General features: G+C 39.6%; 1 long non-coding RNA gene across 1 annotated transcript in view; it reads right to left on the reverse strand.

The window, feature by feature from the left end:
- The window catches only part of LOC118024335, an 83323-nt gene extending 66012 nt beyond the window's left edge, over positions 1–17311 (reverse strand). The window contains exons 1-2 of the long non-coding RNA XR_004683085.1: positions 16802–17311; positions 12984–13130 (exon numbers count right to left, since the gene is read on the reverse strand). This is a non-coding gene — a long non-coding RNA (uncharacterized LOC118024335). The remainder of the gene's footprint in view (positions 1–12983; positions 13131–16801) is intronic.
- Between the last annotated feature and the right edge of the window lie 212 nt (positions 17312–17523).

Genomic DNA, 17523 nt, shown 5'->3' on the forward strand with positions numbered 1-17523 from the left:
AACAGAAAACAACAAGTAGAAAAATATATATTTACGAGAGTGAAAGGAGACTCTCCTGTGAATGACCATACTAGGGGTCCAGCATCAGAAGCTAAAAGAGACCTATATCCAGACATGTCATCACAGGATTTTACAAATCAGGGATGAACAGCCACAGAGGGCTCCCTGCCAACAGTACCTCCCTGCAAAGCATTGTGTAAACCAGGTTTTGAGGTTAAGATAGTGAACTTTCTAAATTTTCACATCCTCAGACCCCTTGATTTTTGGCCACATCTATTTTGCCAATTCCTCACGCTGAATAAAGCCAACCATCTATTTTCTCTATTCCTGTTCCCAGACTGCCAAATATGGCTGGAGGAAATTCAAAAACCATGCCAACTGGTTCTGCTACAAATCCAAGATTTGCAGCCTCAGCTGAACACCCTCTATGGCTCATGCCCAGGGAGCAACCTTACTTGTCCCCCACAGCAGTGAGAAAACAATTGGATATGAGTATATATACATATGTATACTGTATATATGTAGTAATATATATTATAATACATAATATATAAAACATAATGTATATTACAATATATAATTATAATATATATTACAAAGAATATATATATTTATATATAAAATCAGAGAAGATAAATACTCTAAAATGCAGATAAGTTGCTCAAGCACATCACATTCCTTCATGAATGAGACTTCCTCACAAACATTACCCTCCTTGCCAGGTTGCTACAAGCACCCCTTGGCCTGGACTACTTTTTCTCATTGTTAGTGTCTTGGTTCAAACCTCCTTTTGTCCCAGAGGCCCTCCTTGATCCCCCTACACTGATCGGTCAAGGTGCCCAAGGGCACTGTAATGAACTCACAAGGAGAACTCTGGGATATCTTTACATTTCAAGGGAAATCCAATGATGGTCGATGTCTGTTGGCCACTATGAGAGGTCCTAGTTAAAAGTATTTTGCAGTTTCAACATTAGATCACTACATTCCTTTCGGTGACATCAAATTTGAGAGAAGTTAGATTTGGGGCAGTTGATGTGATTTAAAAAGGCAAGGACCACCACATGGAAATCAATGTGGAAAGGGCTCATGAGGGTGAATGACGGTGTCCAATCTGATTCCAAGGTTCAAGAAGTTGTGTAGCTCAACAGACATACGCACGTCATTAGCAAGAACTAACTGACCCTCAAACAACATGGGGGTCAGGGGCACCTGCCCCTGTGCAGTCAAAAATCTCCCTGTAACTTCTGATTCTCCAAAAACTTAACTACCAATAACCTATTGTTGACCAGAAGCCTTACCGAGAACATAAACAAATAGCACGTGTTTTATATGTTATACACATTATATACTGTATTATTACAATAAAGTAAGCTAAAGAAAAAATTTAAGAAAATCATAAGAAAGAAAAAATACATTTACAGTATTATACTTACTGACAAAAAAACTGCATATAAATGGACCCATGAAGTCCAATTGCTCAAGGGTCAATTATAATAGTTTTTAAGAATAAAATAAAAATGTTTTCTATTTATGTGTATTAAAAAACAACAACAACAAAAAAACAGCTACCAAATCATTAGGACCTGAATACTTAGTGTTTTGAACCTGACCATTAAATAAGCAGAACTCCTAGGTATTTCTTTGGGTCTAGGATGCTAGGAAAGAGTTACTAAGACCATAAGAACTTTGTGAACCCACAAAGCTTGGGAATCTCTGTCCTAGAGTCTTATAGCGCCCCTCTCCTCTACTTCCAGAGTTCCTCTACCTCCCTTCACACCACAGTCATTCTACTTTGTTGCAATTACTTGTGTAGCCAAGTATTTTGATCTGCCTGCTGCTAGGATAGACATGTACTCACGCACATACACGCACGCCCACACACACACACGCACATATATACACATACAGATATTCACACGCACACACATACGTACATACATATGCACACATGTACACACATGCGCAGACACATGCATTTATGGGCGCACACATACACACATACACACATGCCTGCACACATACACATGTACACACATGTATGCACACATGCACATATACACACACACACATACATACCCCTCTATTGTTTCCTTTCATAGGCACGGGAGCTCCCTATTCTGAAAGAGGAAATTTTGGAAATGAACCAAAGAAGTGCTAACGGAAGCCTGAAGGAGACTAGAACAATGTCTGTGCCTACCCCCCCACTGCGCTGGGTCCCTTGGAACTCCATGGGGAGGGAAGACCATGTATCGTGAAAGTCCAGATGGAAAACGTGGACCTTGGCAAGCCCAGGAGACACAGCGGTACAGACAAAGCCCAGTCCAGAGTCGCACCCTTGCCGGTGACACTGATGCCCTCAGGAGCACAGGGGCTTGGGGCCACAGGACTAGGACGAACAAGTGGGCTGGAGCAGGGGATTGTGAGCAGGACAGGGCAACGTGGCCACTGCAGGGCATACACTGGTTGCTGGGCCCATCTGCTTGGAGATTCCCAGAAATGCCTGGCAAAGAGTTAGGAGGAGGGTCAAGGGGCCCCCACTCACAGATGGGAATGGTGTGGATCAACTGTAAACTGTATGAGCACAAGGACAAGATCTGACAGCTTTATTGCTGGGTCTCCAGTACCTAGGACAGGGCTCTCCACATAGTAAATGCTCGTTTATTTACTGTTGTCCATGTGTGTTTCTTTATTTCTAACTCTCTTCTAGAAAAGTGTAGACCTTTCCAAACTATCCAACTCAACATATACAAAACCAAACTCACCATCTTCCCATTTCCCTGCTTTGCCTTGGAAGATACTTTAACTGCCCTGTGTTTGTTGATACCCCGTATCCAACCCTCCACAGTGGTTTCTATCTCCAACCTTTCTCTTGATTAGCGCCTTATTCAAGTTTTTATTGCCTCTCACCCTGAACCTGTCCTCCATTCTCGACCAACCTACACTCTCCGACCCATTTATCCACTCCTCTGCTCAGAAGCTTCCCATGCCTTCTAATGTCCTGTCTCATAAAGACCAAACTCCTTAGTAAAGCTTGTGAGGGCCTCTACCTTCTGGGTCCTTTCAACTTCCATTTTCCCCTTTTCCCTCCCCCTACACCAAATGCCACCTGCCCTATGCCCTTGGGTCTCTGTGTTTCTGTCTGTCCACCAGGCTATTTCTTCTCTCTCATGCTAGACTGTAAGTTCTTGAATCTTGGGGCATGTCTTATTTATCTTTATATCCCCTTGAACCCCTGCGCCTGACACAGTGCCTTGTTTGGGGAGGGATACTTAATACGCATTCCGTGAGAAGGACATTAATTAGACTCAGGACTCTCTCTTTCCCCCCTCAATGACCCCCCCCTTCCAGGAAAGCAGAACATGACTTCCTTGATTCATGAGTTTGGCAAAAGGATCTGAGTGCGCTCATTCTCTGTTTGAGGAAACAGCCACCTATTGTTTACCTGTATTCTCACTGAATTCTCACGTCTTCTTGGCCATCCAGAAAGTTTATCATTCCAGCAAAGAAGGCCTCCAGTTTGGGAGCGGGATGCAAGTTTGATCCAGAGGAGTGTAAACAAGTCTACAGGCCAGATTAACCCTGCCCTCCAATACAGCGGTTTGTGGGGAAAAAAGGTGATATTTTCATCTCCACCTGTCTGATTCTTATGTTTATTATTTAACTCTTTCCAATTAAGGCGGGTTAAGGGGTATAATATTTTAAGTCATCTCAAAGCCTCATGTCTGATACAGACGATTGTACCTTGTATGTATCCTTGATTTAACTGACTTGAATTCTGTCCCAGAGACTTATTTTCAGCTTTGTCATCCTGAGTAAGATTGAGCAAACAAAGCCTCACTTTATAAATAGTATCACGGTAACATGGCATCTTTCAACTGAGGAAATTGAAACATTTGGGGTTTGAGAAAAATTATTTGTTATTTCACAAACAGCAGGAGCCTGGGAAAAGCCAAAAATGGATTTTCCACATCAAATTTTTCTTCATCTATAAATCCTTCCCTTCTTAGGGAAATTTATAGGTTTCTGGCTTCCTTTTCCCTTTGGTCATCAAATTTAATTTCCCAGGAGTTTTTTTTTTTTCTTCCTATTTTAATTTCTGTTCTAGACTTATAAACTGTTCCTAATTCTTGATGTTTCAGATCTCCTCTTCTCTCCTCAGTCCATCATTTCTAACCCATTTCTTTCTTCTATCTACTCTCCACTTTTAGTCCTCAGTAAGTTCCAGAAATGATCAAACCTCCTGCTTCTCTAAGATCCATTTTAAGCTTTTGTATTTCTTTTGTCATCCTCTCAAAATATCCACCAGCTTTTGTCATCCTTCCCTCCAGCCTCTGATCATGTGCTTTTCTTCCTCTAAAAAGTGAACTTTTCACTTCTATCTTCCATAGCATCTGGGACATCACTTGTTCTCCATTTCTTCCATGCTTTCTATTTCCTTTTCCCCACTGACTCCCTCCCACCCACCTATCATGAACCCAGATCTCCCTGTTGTAAAATACCTCTCACTTTTCACTGTATTTGATGCCCACAGCTAGCTGCCCTGCCTTCTCACCTGCCTTCCATTCACCATCAAAAACTTGTCATTGTACATGTTCTACCCGTATGTCCATGTCATTGGATTCCTCCATTTACTCCATGACTTTCTGCTTTCAACCCAAGCATCCAATGGAAGGCATTGCTCCTAAAGTTCACCAACAATTTCTGCATGTCATATTCTTCAGTCTTTGTTCAGTCATTCTTCTTGAATTTCTACATTTGACACCATTGACCATTTTCTGACCCCTTTTTTTATGTTAAGAGGGCTACCTAACCAACACCACTAGCCTACTTACCTGTCTTTTTCCTATCTTAGTTTCATGTTCATCCTCTCAAAACTGTGATCCAGCCCTGGGTCTTGATAGAATCTGTGGCAAGCACTTACGGTTGCCGTTCTCACTTGCTATCTAACAGAACAGGGTGCTCAACCCAGTCATGGCAAACTGTTCCCATTTAACAGTGATTGGTGGATGGATGGGCATGTGGCTTATTTCTGATCAATGATAAGGGGAAGACCTTTGAGGTGTTCTGGGAAATCCTGTATTTCCTATAAAAGAGGCATATAAGGAGAAAACCATTTCTTCCTGCCCATCCCTTCTTTCTTGGGATATTGCCACATAAGAACATGAACCATTGGACAATGTCATCTTGCCACCATGACGGAAGGTCAAGAGAAGAGTCCAGAAGCCAAGACTGGCCCTGACATCAAGGAACTGCCACGCCAGCAACTACCCACCTGCCTGAATAACAACAGATCTAGATGTATGTGAACAGCTATTGGCTGTATTTGTATTATTTGCAGTCCAATACTTTGAAGCATTCCTTCAAACTCTCTACCTCAGCCATACTCACAGAATATATTGTGAAGTCTATGCTGACCTCATCAAAATCCTTATCTCCAAATTTCTCTCCAAACCCCAGACTCTCCTAACTCTGCTTCCATTTGGATTTCAGATCATCAGCTTAATGCAACATGTTGCAATCCAAACTCATCATCTTTCCCCTAAAATCAGCCAGCCTTTTGTAATCTTCCTAAAGATTAAAAACCCTTTTGAGCGTCATTAGAAGAACATGAGTTTTAACTTAGAGCTCCCGGGTCAGGGTGGGGGGTCATTGTGATGACAGGAAAGACAGAACTTAAGATTTATGTCTTAAGGGGGCTATCTCTGTCTAGCTATTTTGCAATGGCATATAGGTATAAAACAACATGGATGAGATATAGGATGTACAACAGGAAGTGGCCAGAGATAAAGCCAAACTGAGAATAGTCATCAGACCATGAGACCTGCCTTCCTAAAGCATTTGGCCTTTGTTGTGTAGACAGTGTAAGATTTTAAGCTGTGGAGCCATGTGCTCAGATTTACATTTTGCAAAAACATCTTCAGCAACAGCATGAAGAATGGATCAGAAGGTTCAAGACTGAGATGAATAAAGCAGTATAAAAATCCTTGAGCCTAAAAATAATGAGGTCCTAAACCAAGATCCTGGCAGTGGCAATGGGGAAGAAAAGAAAATTTGAAAAATAATTAGGAAAGCATTCACAAGACTATGAGACAGATTGAATATGGAAAGAGAGGAGAAAAGAAGAGTATGAAATGAGGGATTTTGGATGACCAGGTAGTCAGTGGCATAATTATATAGGAGGAAACATAATCATTATTATGGTTCAATATAATGGAGTTCAGTTTAGCGCATGTTCAAATTGAGTTGCCTTTGGGACATCCAAGTGGAAATGTCTAAGAGACAGAAGAATACATGTTTTCAACTCAGAAGAAACTTATGATCAGGAAACACCTATTTGGGAGTATGAAAGATACTATGGATATAGGTCCTCAAAATCCATGTCAATCCTCTTCTTGCATGCTTTTCTCTCCTACAGAGGCTAGAATTTAAAAAAACAAAAAACAAACAAACAAAAAAAAACCCTACATCTCTAGCTTCCCTGGTAGCTAGATGTAGACATGTGACTATGGTGTAACCAAAGATGTAAATAGGAATGTTGTAAGGGACTTCCAGAAAAACCACTTAAATTTGGATGACTCAGATGGGAGGTAGGCTCTCTCTACTCTTCCACTCTCCCATTTTTCTTCTGCAAAGATCGATGTGATAGCTGGAGCCTCACCAGCCATTTTGATGATGATGTGATCTTGAATATGGAAGCCACACACTAGGATTTCAGGGTAGAATGATAGAAGGATCCTGGGTTTCTGGACAGGGAGCCACCATTCCACCTCTGGACTGAGAATATCCAAATTCATTTTACATTTAAACGATTGTTATTTGGGCTTTATGTTTTATGCCTCCAACTGTAATTCTATCTTATACACCAAATTATTATAAATGTATAGGTAATCCCTGGCATAGGTGAGAATAACAAGCCATATTAGAGCCATGTAAGTGGAAGAAATCTTCTAGAAAGAGTCTATAGCATAGAGAGAGGAATGAGCAGAGATTTCTGGGAACCTCACTGCAAAGGGCAGAGGAAGATAAATCAGCTAATGAGACTTGAAAGGAAGAGTCAGAAAGTTAAAAGAATGTGTCAAACCTAGAGATGTGCCCCTCAGACCCCCCCTTAAAGAAAGGACCCACTGCCTAGCTGTATGGCTAGTTGATAGCCTCCAGCTGTTGGCTCCATTTCAACTTCTAAAGCCATTAACTGAGTGAAGCAATGGTAGCCAAGACCACTTCTTAGGGCAGTCCTGCCAATGACTGAGCAACGCATGGCACGAAATCCCCATCAACACAGAACTCCCTTAACAGGAACTCTTTGCTACAGAGCTCCTCACCCGACTAGTAGAGACCGTCAGATCCTCATTGCAGTCAGATGGCTCCCTCTGGGCAGTAAATCTTTTGCACTCCTATCTCTGCATTTCTGCATCCCAGAAAACCCAACTGATGCAAAGGATATTAAGAGGCTACATGAGTTAACATGTATTATTTGATTTGGTTGAATGAGCATTAAATCATCCAATTTCAAAGTGAAGATGTAGGAAGTTAGGGATTTCCTCAACTAACACTACCAAATACAAGTATTCTTACTCAAAGCAATTCACTTTCCAGTTAATGTGCTCAGTCCTCCCTGGATTTTGTTTTGTTTTGTTTTCTTTTTTTATCACTTTTAATCCAGAATATAATCATATTCCATCAACAATCCCTCCAAAATATCACTCATTTCTATTGTTTTACTTTCCTCTTCAATTTTATCTTGCAATCACATATTATGTAGGAAAAAATGAACAAGGATGAATAAATCATACGTAAAGTAATTCATTTAAATCCCTTGCATATGTCATTACTGATTATTTTCCCAATTCAGCTATATTATGGCATAAACCACAATCATTCAACATATAACTCTGTAAGGCAAAAGCTTCATATAATAAGTTGAACTTATGGGGCACCTGGGTAGCTCAGTCGATTGAGCATCCAACTCTTGATCTCAGCTCAGGTCTTGAACTCAGGGTTGTGAGTTCACGCCCCACATTGGGCTCCACCCTGGGTGTGGAGCCTACTTAAAAAAATGTTTCTTTCTTTTCTTTTTTTTTTTTTTTTAAGATTTTATTTATTTATTTGAGAGAGAGAGAATGAGAGAGAGAACACATGAGAGGGGGGAGGGTCAGAGGGAGAAGCAGACTCCCTGCCGAGCAGGGAGCCCAATGTGGGACTCGATCCAGGGACTCCAGGATCATGACCTGAGCTGAAGGCAGTCGCTTAACCAACTGAGCCACCCAGGCGCCCTAAAAAAATGTTTCTTAAATAATAATAAGATGAACTTACAAGGCAAGTATTAAATGTGTTCCCAGAGTATAATGGCCAAAAGTATTGCCAATAGAATTAACTGAAAAGATTCTTGTTTCTGAGAATCAAACCATTTATTTCACAAATACAGAGGCTCATTTTCTCATTCTTCCTTTTGCGTCAATCATCATTTAACCCAAATTAATCTTCCCAAAAAAAGCACATAGATCTGCCAATACGTTGGTGTTTTCTTCTTACAAGGAAACAACAGAGCAGATAAAAATCTGCTTTCTCTGATTCTGGAGAGCCACTATTATTGGTATACTACTGCAACTCTCTGAGGTTCTCTTTCAGGGGTCAGCAAACTACTACCCATGGAGTAAATCTGGCCCATCACCTGGTTTTGTAAATAAAGTTTTATTGGAATGCTCCAATAAATGCTCCACGCTCCTTCATTTATGTATTATCTATCAGTGGTTGCTTTCCTACTACAATGGCAGAGTTGAATCACAGCGTCAGAGACCATCTGACCTACAAAGCCTAAAATATTTACTCTCTGGCCCTTAACAGAAAAACTGTCCTAGTTTTTCTTAGTATCTAGTATCTTACTATCTTTTTGCCGCATTGCTTCCAAGAAAGCAAGATGGGTCACCAGCAGCCCTACTGGAGTGGAGAAAATTCAGCCAGCGTTCTCGTTCTTGTTGCACATGCTTAAACCAGCACAGTCTGATCCGGAAATACGGTCTCGATATGAACCACCAGTGTTTGCACAGGTAAGCAAAGGATACAGGTTCATTAAGTTGGATTAAGTGAACTTCCTTCAATGGGTCATCCAAGATATACACCTTACTGCAGATATCCAAAATACCTACCTTCATGCTAACTCTTGGTACATAAAATAAAAATATTTCAATTATGAAAAAAAAAAAACATGATCCGTTCTTACATTTCGGCTAGTCACTCATTCATTATTATTCATTCATAATATGTTAACTGACATCTCAACGTGTTAATGTCACTACTAAGTGTTAATCTGACCTCAGACAATGACTTTGAGGATCATAATAAATGCTCTCTTTTTCTTTACATTAATAGGTGATTATTTTTAATTAACCTGAATTTTTTTTTTTTTTTTTAAAGATTTTATTTATTTGACAGAGAGAGACACTCTGAGAGAGGGAACACAAGCAGGGGGAGTGGGAGAGGGCGAAGCAGGCTTCCCACTGAGCAGGGAGCCCAATGCGGGGCTCGATCCCAGGACCCTGGGATCATGACCTGAGCCGAAGGCAGACGCTTAACGACTGAGCCACCTAGGTGCCCCTAACCTGAATTTTAAAAAGTAATCTCATACCCAGGAGACACTTCGAATCTTGAGTTAAGCATTTGATATTCATCCATGTTTTAGGCTAGCTTTAAACTTTAAGCTTAAGAACAAAAACAAAAAAAGATTAATTTTCAAAAGAGGCTGGAAATAAAACATCTACAGCCTTAAGAGAAATAAAAAGATAATTACGCCCAAATTTGCTTGTTTTCCTTTCTTTCCAGAAAGATTGCCTCAGTAAAAGAAGTTGAGAGTTTTTTAAAATGCCTTTTGACATCACAGACCTTCTTATTTTAATGGAGCAACATCTTCCTAGGAATTCTCAGAGCAAGAGAATAAGGAGAAAAAGGAGGAGGGGGACGTCTGCACTGAAATAGAACAATGCAGGGAGACTCCAAACTTGGTTTGTGGCTATAGATGGTGAGTGTTGCACAGACCACAGGTTTGCTTAACTCAGATGCCCAGAAGGCTAGGCGAGGATTTCAGCTGGGAACTCTTTAGGTTTGCCCTGGAGCATAAATGAACAGAGGTCTCCTGTGATGAATTTTCCCCTCCTCCTGAGTTTCTTTATTTTCTCCTACTGTTTCCTTCTCTAAGTGGGTACAGCTGTTTGGGATTTTGTGAACTATGGGTTCAATCATATATTCAAGATGATGAAATCAGGACTTCTCAGTGTAGTTCCTCATTTTTCATATGCCAAGTACTTTTTCACTTTCTTTTTATTTCAAAAGTAATATAAAGATCTTTGCATGAAAGTCATAAAAATACTGGTAAGCAAAAAGGAGGAGGAGGGGGAGGAGAAGAAGAAGAAAAGGAAAAAGAGGAAGAAGAAGAAAAGGAGGAGGAGGAGGAGAAAAGAAAATTCAGATTATTCATAAACGCTACCACCCAAGGAAACCACTATAAAATGTTATTATATATTCATTCATCCATGTAATGGGTTGAATGGTGCTGGTTCACCACCCCTCCAAAGGATAAATCTGCCCAGAGCCTGTGAATGTGACCTTCTGTGGAAGGGGGTTCTTTGCCAATGTAATTACATTAAGGATCTGAAAAATGAAATCATCCTGGATTATCTGGTAGGCTCTAACTCCAAAGACGATTGTTCCTATAAGAGAGGAAAACTGTATTCAAAGGAGAAGGCCATGTGAAGGCAGAGGCAGAGAGCAGAGAGATACCACCACAGGCCAAGGAATACTGGAGCTTCCAGATGCTGGAAAAGGTAAGGAAGCCTTCTCTAGAGCCTTGGAGGGAGTATAGCCCTTTATTTCAGATATCTGGTATCCAGAATTGTAGGAATAAATTTCTGATATTTCAAGCTACCAAGCATGTGGCAATTTGTTACAGCAGCCCTAGGAAACTAAAACAATATATTTGTTCAGTAAATATTTACTAAACAACAACTATGAGCCACATATTGTACTGAAGAGTTGATGAATAAGATACCAAAACTTTCAAAGATTTTTTATGAACACATGGAAATATATGTATAAATATTTTAATGGGCCACAATATAAAAGTTGTTATTAACACACTTTTTAACCTAATAATACAGACATCTTTCATGATTATAAATGAATATGTCTTCATCTTATAGATGAACCACTATTTTGCTCAAGCCATTCTCAGTATTTGAACATTGAGCTTGTTTCCCTTTCTTTTTCTATACTGCAATAATCGTTCTTTAACTAAATACTTATGCACACTTTTAATTATCCCCTTAAATTAAAAAAAAGTGGAATTTGGAGGTCAAAGTCTGTGCCAGTTATCCATTTCTTGTCTCTCGGTTCCAAGCTAACCCCTCTTTCCCCTGTTTTGTGACACTGGAGCTGGAGCTTGCGAAACTTTCTCTACTACAGGTTGGCCCATGATAGGCTAGGCTTTGTCAGTGGAGGGCACTGGGCAAGGCAGCAGTGGCAGGAAGACACTCCTTTTTGGGGTGCCAGTCCTCCTCTTTCTAATGTAACATGGGAACCCCACAACCCTCACAGACCAGCTCCAACCACACCCTCAAGACACATTCTCCCACCACCACCAGTAGTTGTTTCTAAGTAGATCTGGCCATGGCCTTAGGCACTTTCTCCCCATCCCATGGACATGTCTATACATCAATATGGCCTGCGTTTCTTCCAATATGAACGTTTCTTCACCACCCATGGCTAGGTTTTCCAGTGGTAGATACATGGTCCTCAAAGAGATTTTTTTTTTTTAAGATTTTATTTATTTATTTGAGAGAGAGAAAGAGAGCACAAGCAGGAGGGAGGGGGAGAGGCAGAGGGAGAAGCAGACTCCCCACTGAGCAGGAAGCCCGATGTGGGACTTGATCCCAGGACCCTGGGATCATGACCTGAGCTGAAGGCAGACGCTTGACCAACTGAGCCACCCAGGCGCCCCTTCAAAGAGATTTAAATCTCAGCCTTGAGTTGTGGATGGGAGCACCCTCCTAGTCCTTCCTTAGCCTAGATGTAATGGCTTCTGCACGTGCTACTTCTGGATCCCTTAGAGGCAGCTCGCCACTTTTGCTAGTTAACACTTCTTTTGATTAAATCTCTCTGTTTAAATAACTTGTGCACTTTCAATCTCCTAACTGACTCTGACCCTAACTGATATAAAGTCTAAATGCATTTACATGACCAAAATAATTTCCAGAACAATTGCTCCAATTTACAATCCCTTCCCCAAGCCCTAACCAACTCTAGATATTTCCTTTCATTTTCAGCAAAGAAAATACAATAAGAAAGAAGGTATCCCTTGTCAATTGTTTTCATTTGCATTTCTTTGATTACTAATAAGGTAGAGGAAAAACTATTTGAGTACATGTTGTGTTGGAAGGAGTCATATCAGAGTAACAATGGTTACCTCCAGGGAAGGGAATAAGACGAGAAGAGGGAGAAAGAAGGGCGACTTTCCCTTATTGCTCTAAAATCTTGCACATTGTCCACATATTTTACAAAGGGAAAGCATTCATGTATTATTTATGTAATTAAATATATGTACAGCATGAAAGTAAGGTGCTGTTGAGCCCTCTCTCTGACTACACATGACTGCTCCTAGTCAGAGCTGTTGCCTTTTTTAGCAGAGCTGAGCCATCAACTTCGGAGAGGGCTTACCTATCTGTAACCACAGGCCCCAGTCCTGACCACAGACTCATCTCACTAAGGCTGCACCTAGAACACCAAAAAGAAATGAGTGCTCAGCACATGTGCCTGGTCATGGCCACTATAGTTCCTGTATCTTCAAGGATAGGAGAACCATGACTTTCTATACCCTGTCTCATTGTGACAGTAAAACCATGAGCTGCACCCTCAGTTCCAATTTTTAGTTCATAAAAGTTGGGAAGAAGAGAGGGAGAGTGTAGAGACCATAGGGTTCATGTGCTTTTCCTTACCATCAGGAGAACACAGTAGAAGCTTGTGATGTGTGGGACTTTGACCCAGAGAGAAGACTGCATGACCAGGTCAGCACAGAGATGGGCTATAGTCATCTACCTCCTTCCAAAATGATTAATCATCTTTTCCACTTTCCATCTTTGCTTCTATTAAAAAAAAAAAAAAAAGGCATGAAGAGAGTTGAGATAATGTAATTGTACTTATCACGATTGACAATTTTATCATTTTTGTCTGACAGGACTACAATATTGTAATATTGTACTACAAATATTTGAAATCCTCCTTTGAGGAAGGGAGGATTCTTTAATAACCCAGTCAGCCAACAGACCTCTGTTGGGCTGAACAGTGTAGGAAGTGGCTAGGAAAATGGCAACCAGCAGGAGCAGAGCACATTTGCCCTACCAATGAAAAGACTAGGGTGGATGGAATAAAGAGCAGAGAATGGGCATGGTGGGTTTGGGTTTGTGGGATGTGAGATGGAGGGGAAGAAAGGAAGAAGGTGAGACCATAAAGCATGGACTTTGTGAAGAGAGATATGTGCATTCGGGTTGTTTAGAAAGATACTCTAATCATCCTAGACCTCAGTAACCAGATTCTCACTACTCCACTCCCTCGAAAGTTATTGAGTTAAGACCAGTGTTACTTTTCAAAGCCTTTTGGAGTAATTTCAATTTATTTTAGCTGTATTGATGGTCTAAGACTGAACTTTGAGCCAGAACAAGATATTTATTATTTGGGTTTCGTTTGTTTAATGTTTGTCTCACCCACTGGATGTGAATTCATGCGGTGGATTAGGAGTGGTCAGACAAAATTAAAATACTTTTAAGACATGACTGTCCAAAGACCACCCCCTCCAAATCCCAACCTCTCGTCTTCTGAAAATAGTTGTGCTGTAAAAACTGACACACAGAATACACATCTGTTGTTATTCAGTCTGGTGTATGAAGCTCACATAACAGGCACAAGGGTGCTACCTAGAAAAATGACATCATCTCAAGGCAGCTACGCACAAGGGTATAGATTTCTTCCAATTCAAAATACACAGACAGCTCATTTAAGTCAAGATTGTTCTTCCACATATTCTTTGCCCTCTATCATGTATCTCCTTTAAAAAGAAAATAGTGCAAATTTCTTGGCTGCCGACGTCTATTAACCCGCTTAACCTCAATATCAAAGCTCAACACCTTAGCTCAACTGTCTCTTTAAGAAGATATAGTATCTAAGAGCTCTGTAAAATGTCATTTTTGTTAGGTATGGAGTACTGGCATCTAGAGACTAAGCTTTATTTAGCAGTTAGAATTTTGTGGAGATTATGATCAGAGTAAAACAATGTTTGGATGCAATACAGAATAAAAGAATATGAGAAATAAAAAAAAAAGAAGAAGAAGATAGACTAATCCAGGACAGGAGGCCACAAGGCACATCATGTTTTTAATGAAATATTCTAAGTGTATAGAAAAGTAGAAAGAACAGTATGACTAGCATCCATGTACTCACTACCCAAATTTGTCAAATTTTAACATTTTGTAATATATCCTTCAGCTCTTTGTTCTGAGAAATAAATCATTATGGATACTATCGAAGCCCCATGTATAATCTACAACAACCTCCCCTCCGTTTTGATCCCATATATAACCAGTAACCACTATCCTGAATTTTGTGTTCATCACTCTCATGCATGTTTTTATCATTTTACGTATATATTTATCCATAAAGAATATCAAGAATGACTCGACCAGTTTCGAAGCTTATCTAAATAGTATCATACTGCTACAGGCCCACATGAGCACACACAGAGATACATATACATACACACATATGTATATCATATAGAAGTATTCATATCCTTTTACAACTTTAAGGTATATCCATGTAGAGAAAATATAGTTGTAGTTGCTTCATATTAACTGCTGTTTCCCATTGTATAATCATACCACAACTTCCTTACGTATTCCTATGGATACACCGTTAGATATTTTGCCATTCTTTGTTATCGTAAGTCAGACTGCAGGGAAAATTCTTTTGGATAAATGCATACAACTTTTTTAAAATTTTATTTTGTTTTTAATATAGAGTTAGAAGAATAACATGACCAATAAAGTTGACCTTTTTCAAATGTGTAGCTCTGTGAATTTTAACACATGTATAGACTGATGCGACCACCATCACAATAAGGACACAGAACTGTTCCATCACTGAAAGCGACTCCCTCAGGCTGCTTCTTTGTAGTTGCAACTTTGTCACTGCCCCTAACACCTGCCAACCAATAGCCTATTCTCTGTTGCCATAATTTTCCTATTTCCATGATATCATATACATAATCATACAACGTGTTACCTTTGAGACTGGTTTCTTTCACTCAGCATAATACCTTGAGATGCATCCATGTTGTCGTATCTATCAATACTTTGATTGCTAAGTAACATTCCATCGCATGGGTGTACAACACTTTGTTTACTATTTTGCCCATGGAAAGACATTTGTGTTACTATTGATTTTTGGCAATTATTAATAAAGATGTTATAAACCTTCATAAACAGGTCCTTATGCACATATAAGTTTTCAGTTAACTTGGGTAAATACCTAGTCATGGAATTACTGGGTCAGATGGTAAGTATATGTTTATCTTTCCAAATTCTTGGGGACTTACCAGTTATCTTTCTGTAATTGACTTCTAATCTAATTCTATTATGATCAGAGAACATAATTTGTATGATTTTTATTCTTTTAAATTTGTGAGTGTTTTATAACCCAGGATATAGTCAACCTTGATAAGTGTCATCTACACTTAAAAAGAATATGCACTGTGTTCGAGTTGAGTGTGCTACAGATGTTGGTTAGATCCAGTTGGCTGATAGTGTTGTTCAGTTCCTCTATATCCTTGCCTATTTTCTATCTACCTGCTCTATTAATTGCAGAGAAAAAAAGGTTTAAGTCTCCAGCTGTAATTGTTGGATTTGTCCATTTCTTCTTTCAGGCTTATTAGTTTTACTTCATGTATTTTGAAGCTCCGTTGTTAGAAATGTACACACTTAGGATTATAGTTACTGGTGGACTGACCCTTTTATCAGTATGTAATGTTTCTTTCTATCCCTGGTATCCTTCTTGCTCTACAGTCTACTCTGTCTGATATTAATATAGTCATTCCAGATTTCATTTGATGAGTGTCTGCCTGGTGTATCATTTTATATCCTTTCCTTTTTAACTTTCCTGTGTCATTATATGTACATCAGGTTTCTTGTAGTCAGCTTAGCATTGGTCTGGGTTTTCTTTAATATTTTTTGGTCTTGGGTTTTGTTTGTTTGTTTTTGTTTTATTTAACCCATTCTGATGATCTCAGTCTTTTACTTGTGTATTTAGACCACTTACATTTAGCATTATTATTGTTCTGTTTGCATTTGAGTCTACCCTTTTATAATTTGTTTTCTATTTGTTCCCTCTGGTTTTTGTCCCACTCTTTCCCCTTTCCTGCTTTCTTGTGTAATATTTGAATATTTTTAGTGTTCCATTTTAATCTGTCTATTGAGTTGGATTACATCTTAGTGTTTTTCCCCCCCAGTGGTCATGTTAGGGATTAAATATACAAACTTGACCTTTCTCAATCTACCTAGACCTAATATTTCACCACTTCAGGTGGAATATAGAACTCTTACCAGCATATATGTCCCTTTACCCTCCTCTCCTTATGTTGTTGTGTGATTATTATGTCTATATGTATTAAAACTCCATAATTATAGTTTTTGCTTTCGACCATCATACATATTTTAAAGAACTTAAGAGGAGAAAAATAATCTCTTCTATTTACTCAGATTTTTACCATTTCTGTTACTCTTCCTTCACTCTTGATGTTCTAAGTTTCCCTCTGGTATTATTTGCCATTCATCTGAAAAAACTTGCTTTTCATGTTTCTGTTGGAACAGGTCTGCTGGCAACGGATTCTCTCAGTTTTCATCGACATTTCATCATCGTTCCTGGAGGAAATTAATTCTGCAAGGGAATTTTGAAATTGTCTAACTTAAAATATTCATTGCACATGTGAGGAAAATGAAGCCCAAAGACAGTAAATACTTTGCCCCTATGGCACTGAGCCAGGACCAAAATCTAAGCTTGATTCTCAGTTCAGTGCTCTTACTCTTCTTAGACAATGTGCTGGCTTGCTATCTCAATTATTTGGTATATAGTGAGAATAGGCTGTGCAAAAAAAAAGCTTGATTATTATATGCTTAATATAAGAAAAAGTGGTAAAGAGGGGTGGCAGAGCAAGATGGCGGAGGAGTAGGAGACCTGGATTTCGTCTGGTCTCAGGAATTCAGCTGGATAGGGATCAAACCATTCTGAACACCTACAAACTCAACAGGAGATCGAAGAAAAGAAGAGCAACAACTCTCTCATCAGAAAAGCGACCACTTTCTGGAAGGTAGGACATTCGGAGAAGTGAATCCGAGGCGATATTCGGGAGGATAGACGGCGGGGGAGGGGCCTCCATTGGCCACTTCTGGCAAGTGATAGAGCCGCGGAGCACAAAATCGGAACTTTTAG

This window comes from Mirounga leonina, unplaced genomic scaffold, assembly GCF_011800145.1.
Source record: "Mirounga leonina isolate KUSES-001 unplaced genomic scaffold, KU_Mleo_1.0 Mir_197, whole genome shotgun sequence".
Classification (NCBI taxonomy): domain Eukaryota; kingdom Metazoa; phylum Chordata; class Mammalia; order Carnivora; family Phocidae; genus Mirounga; species Mirounga leonina.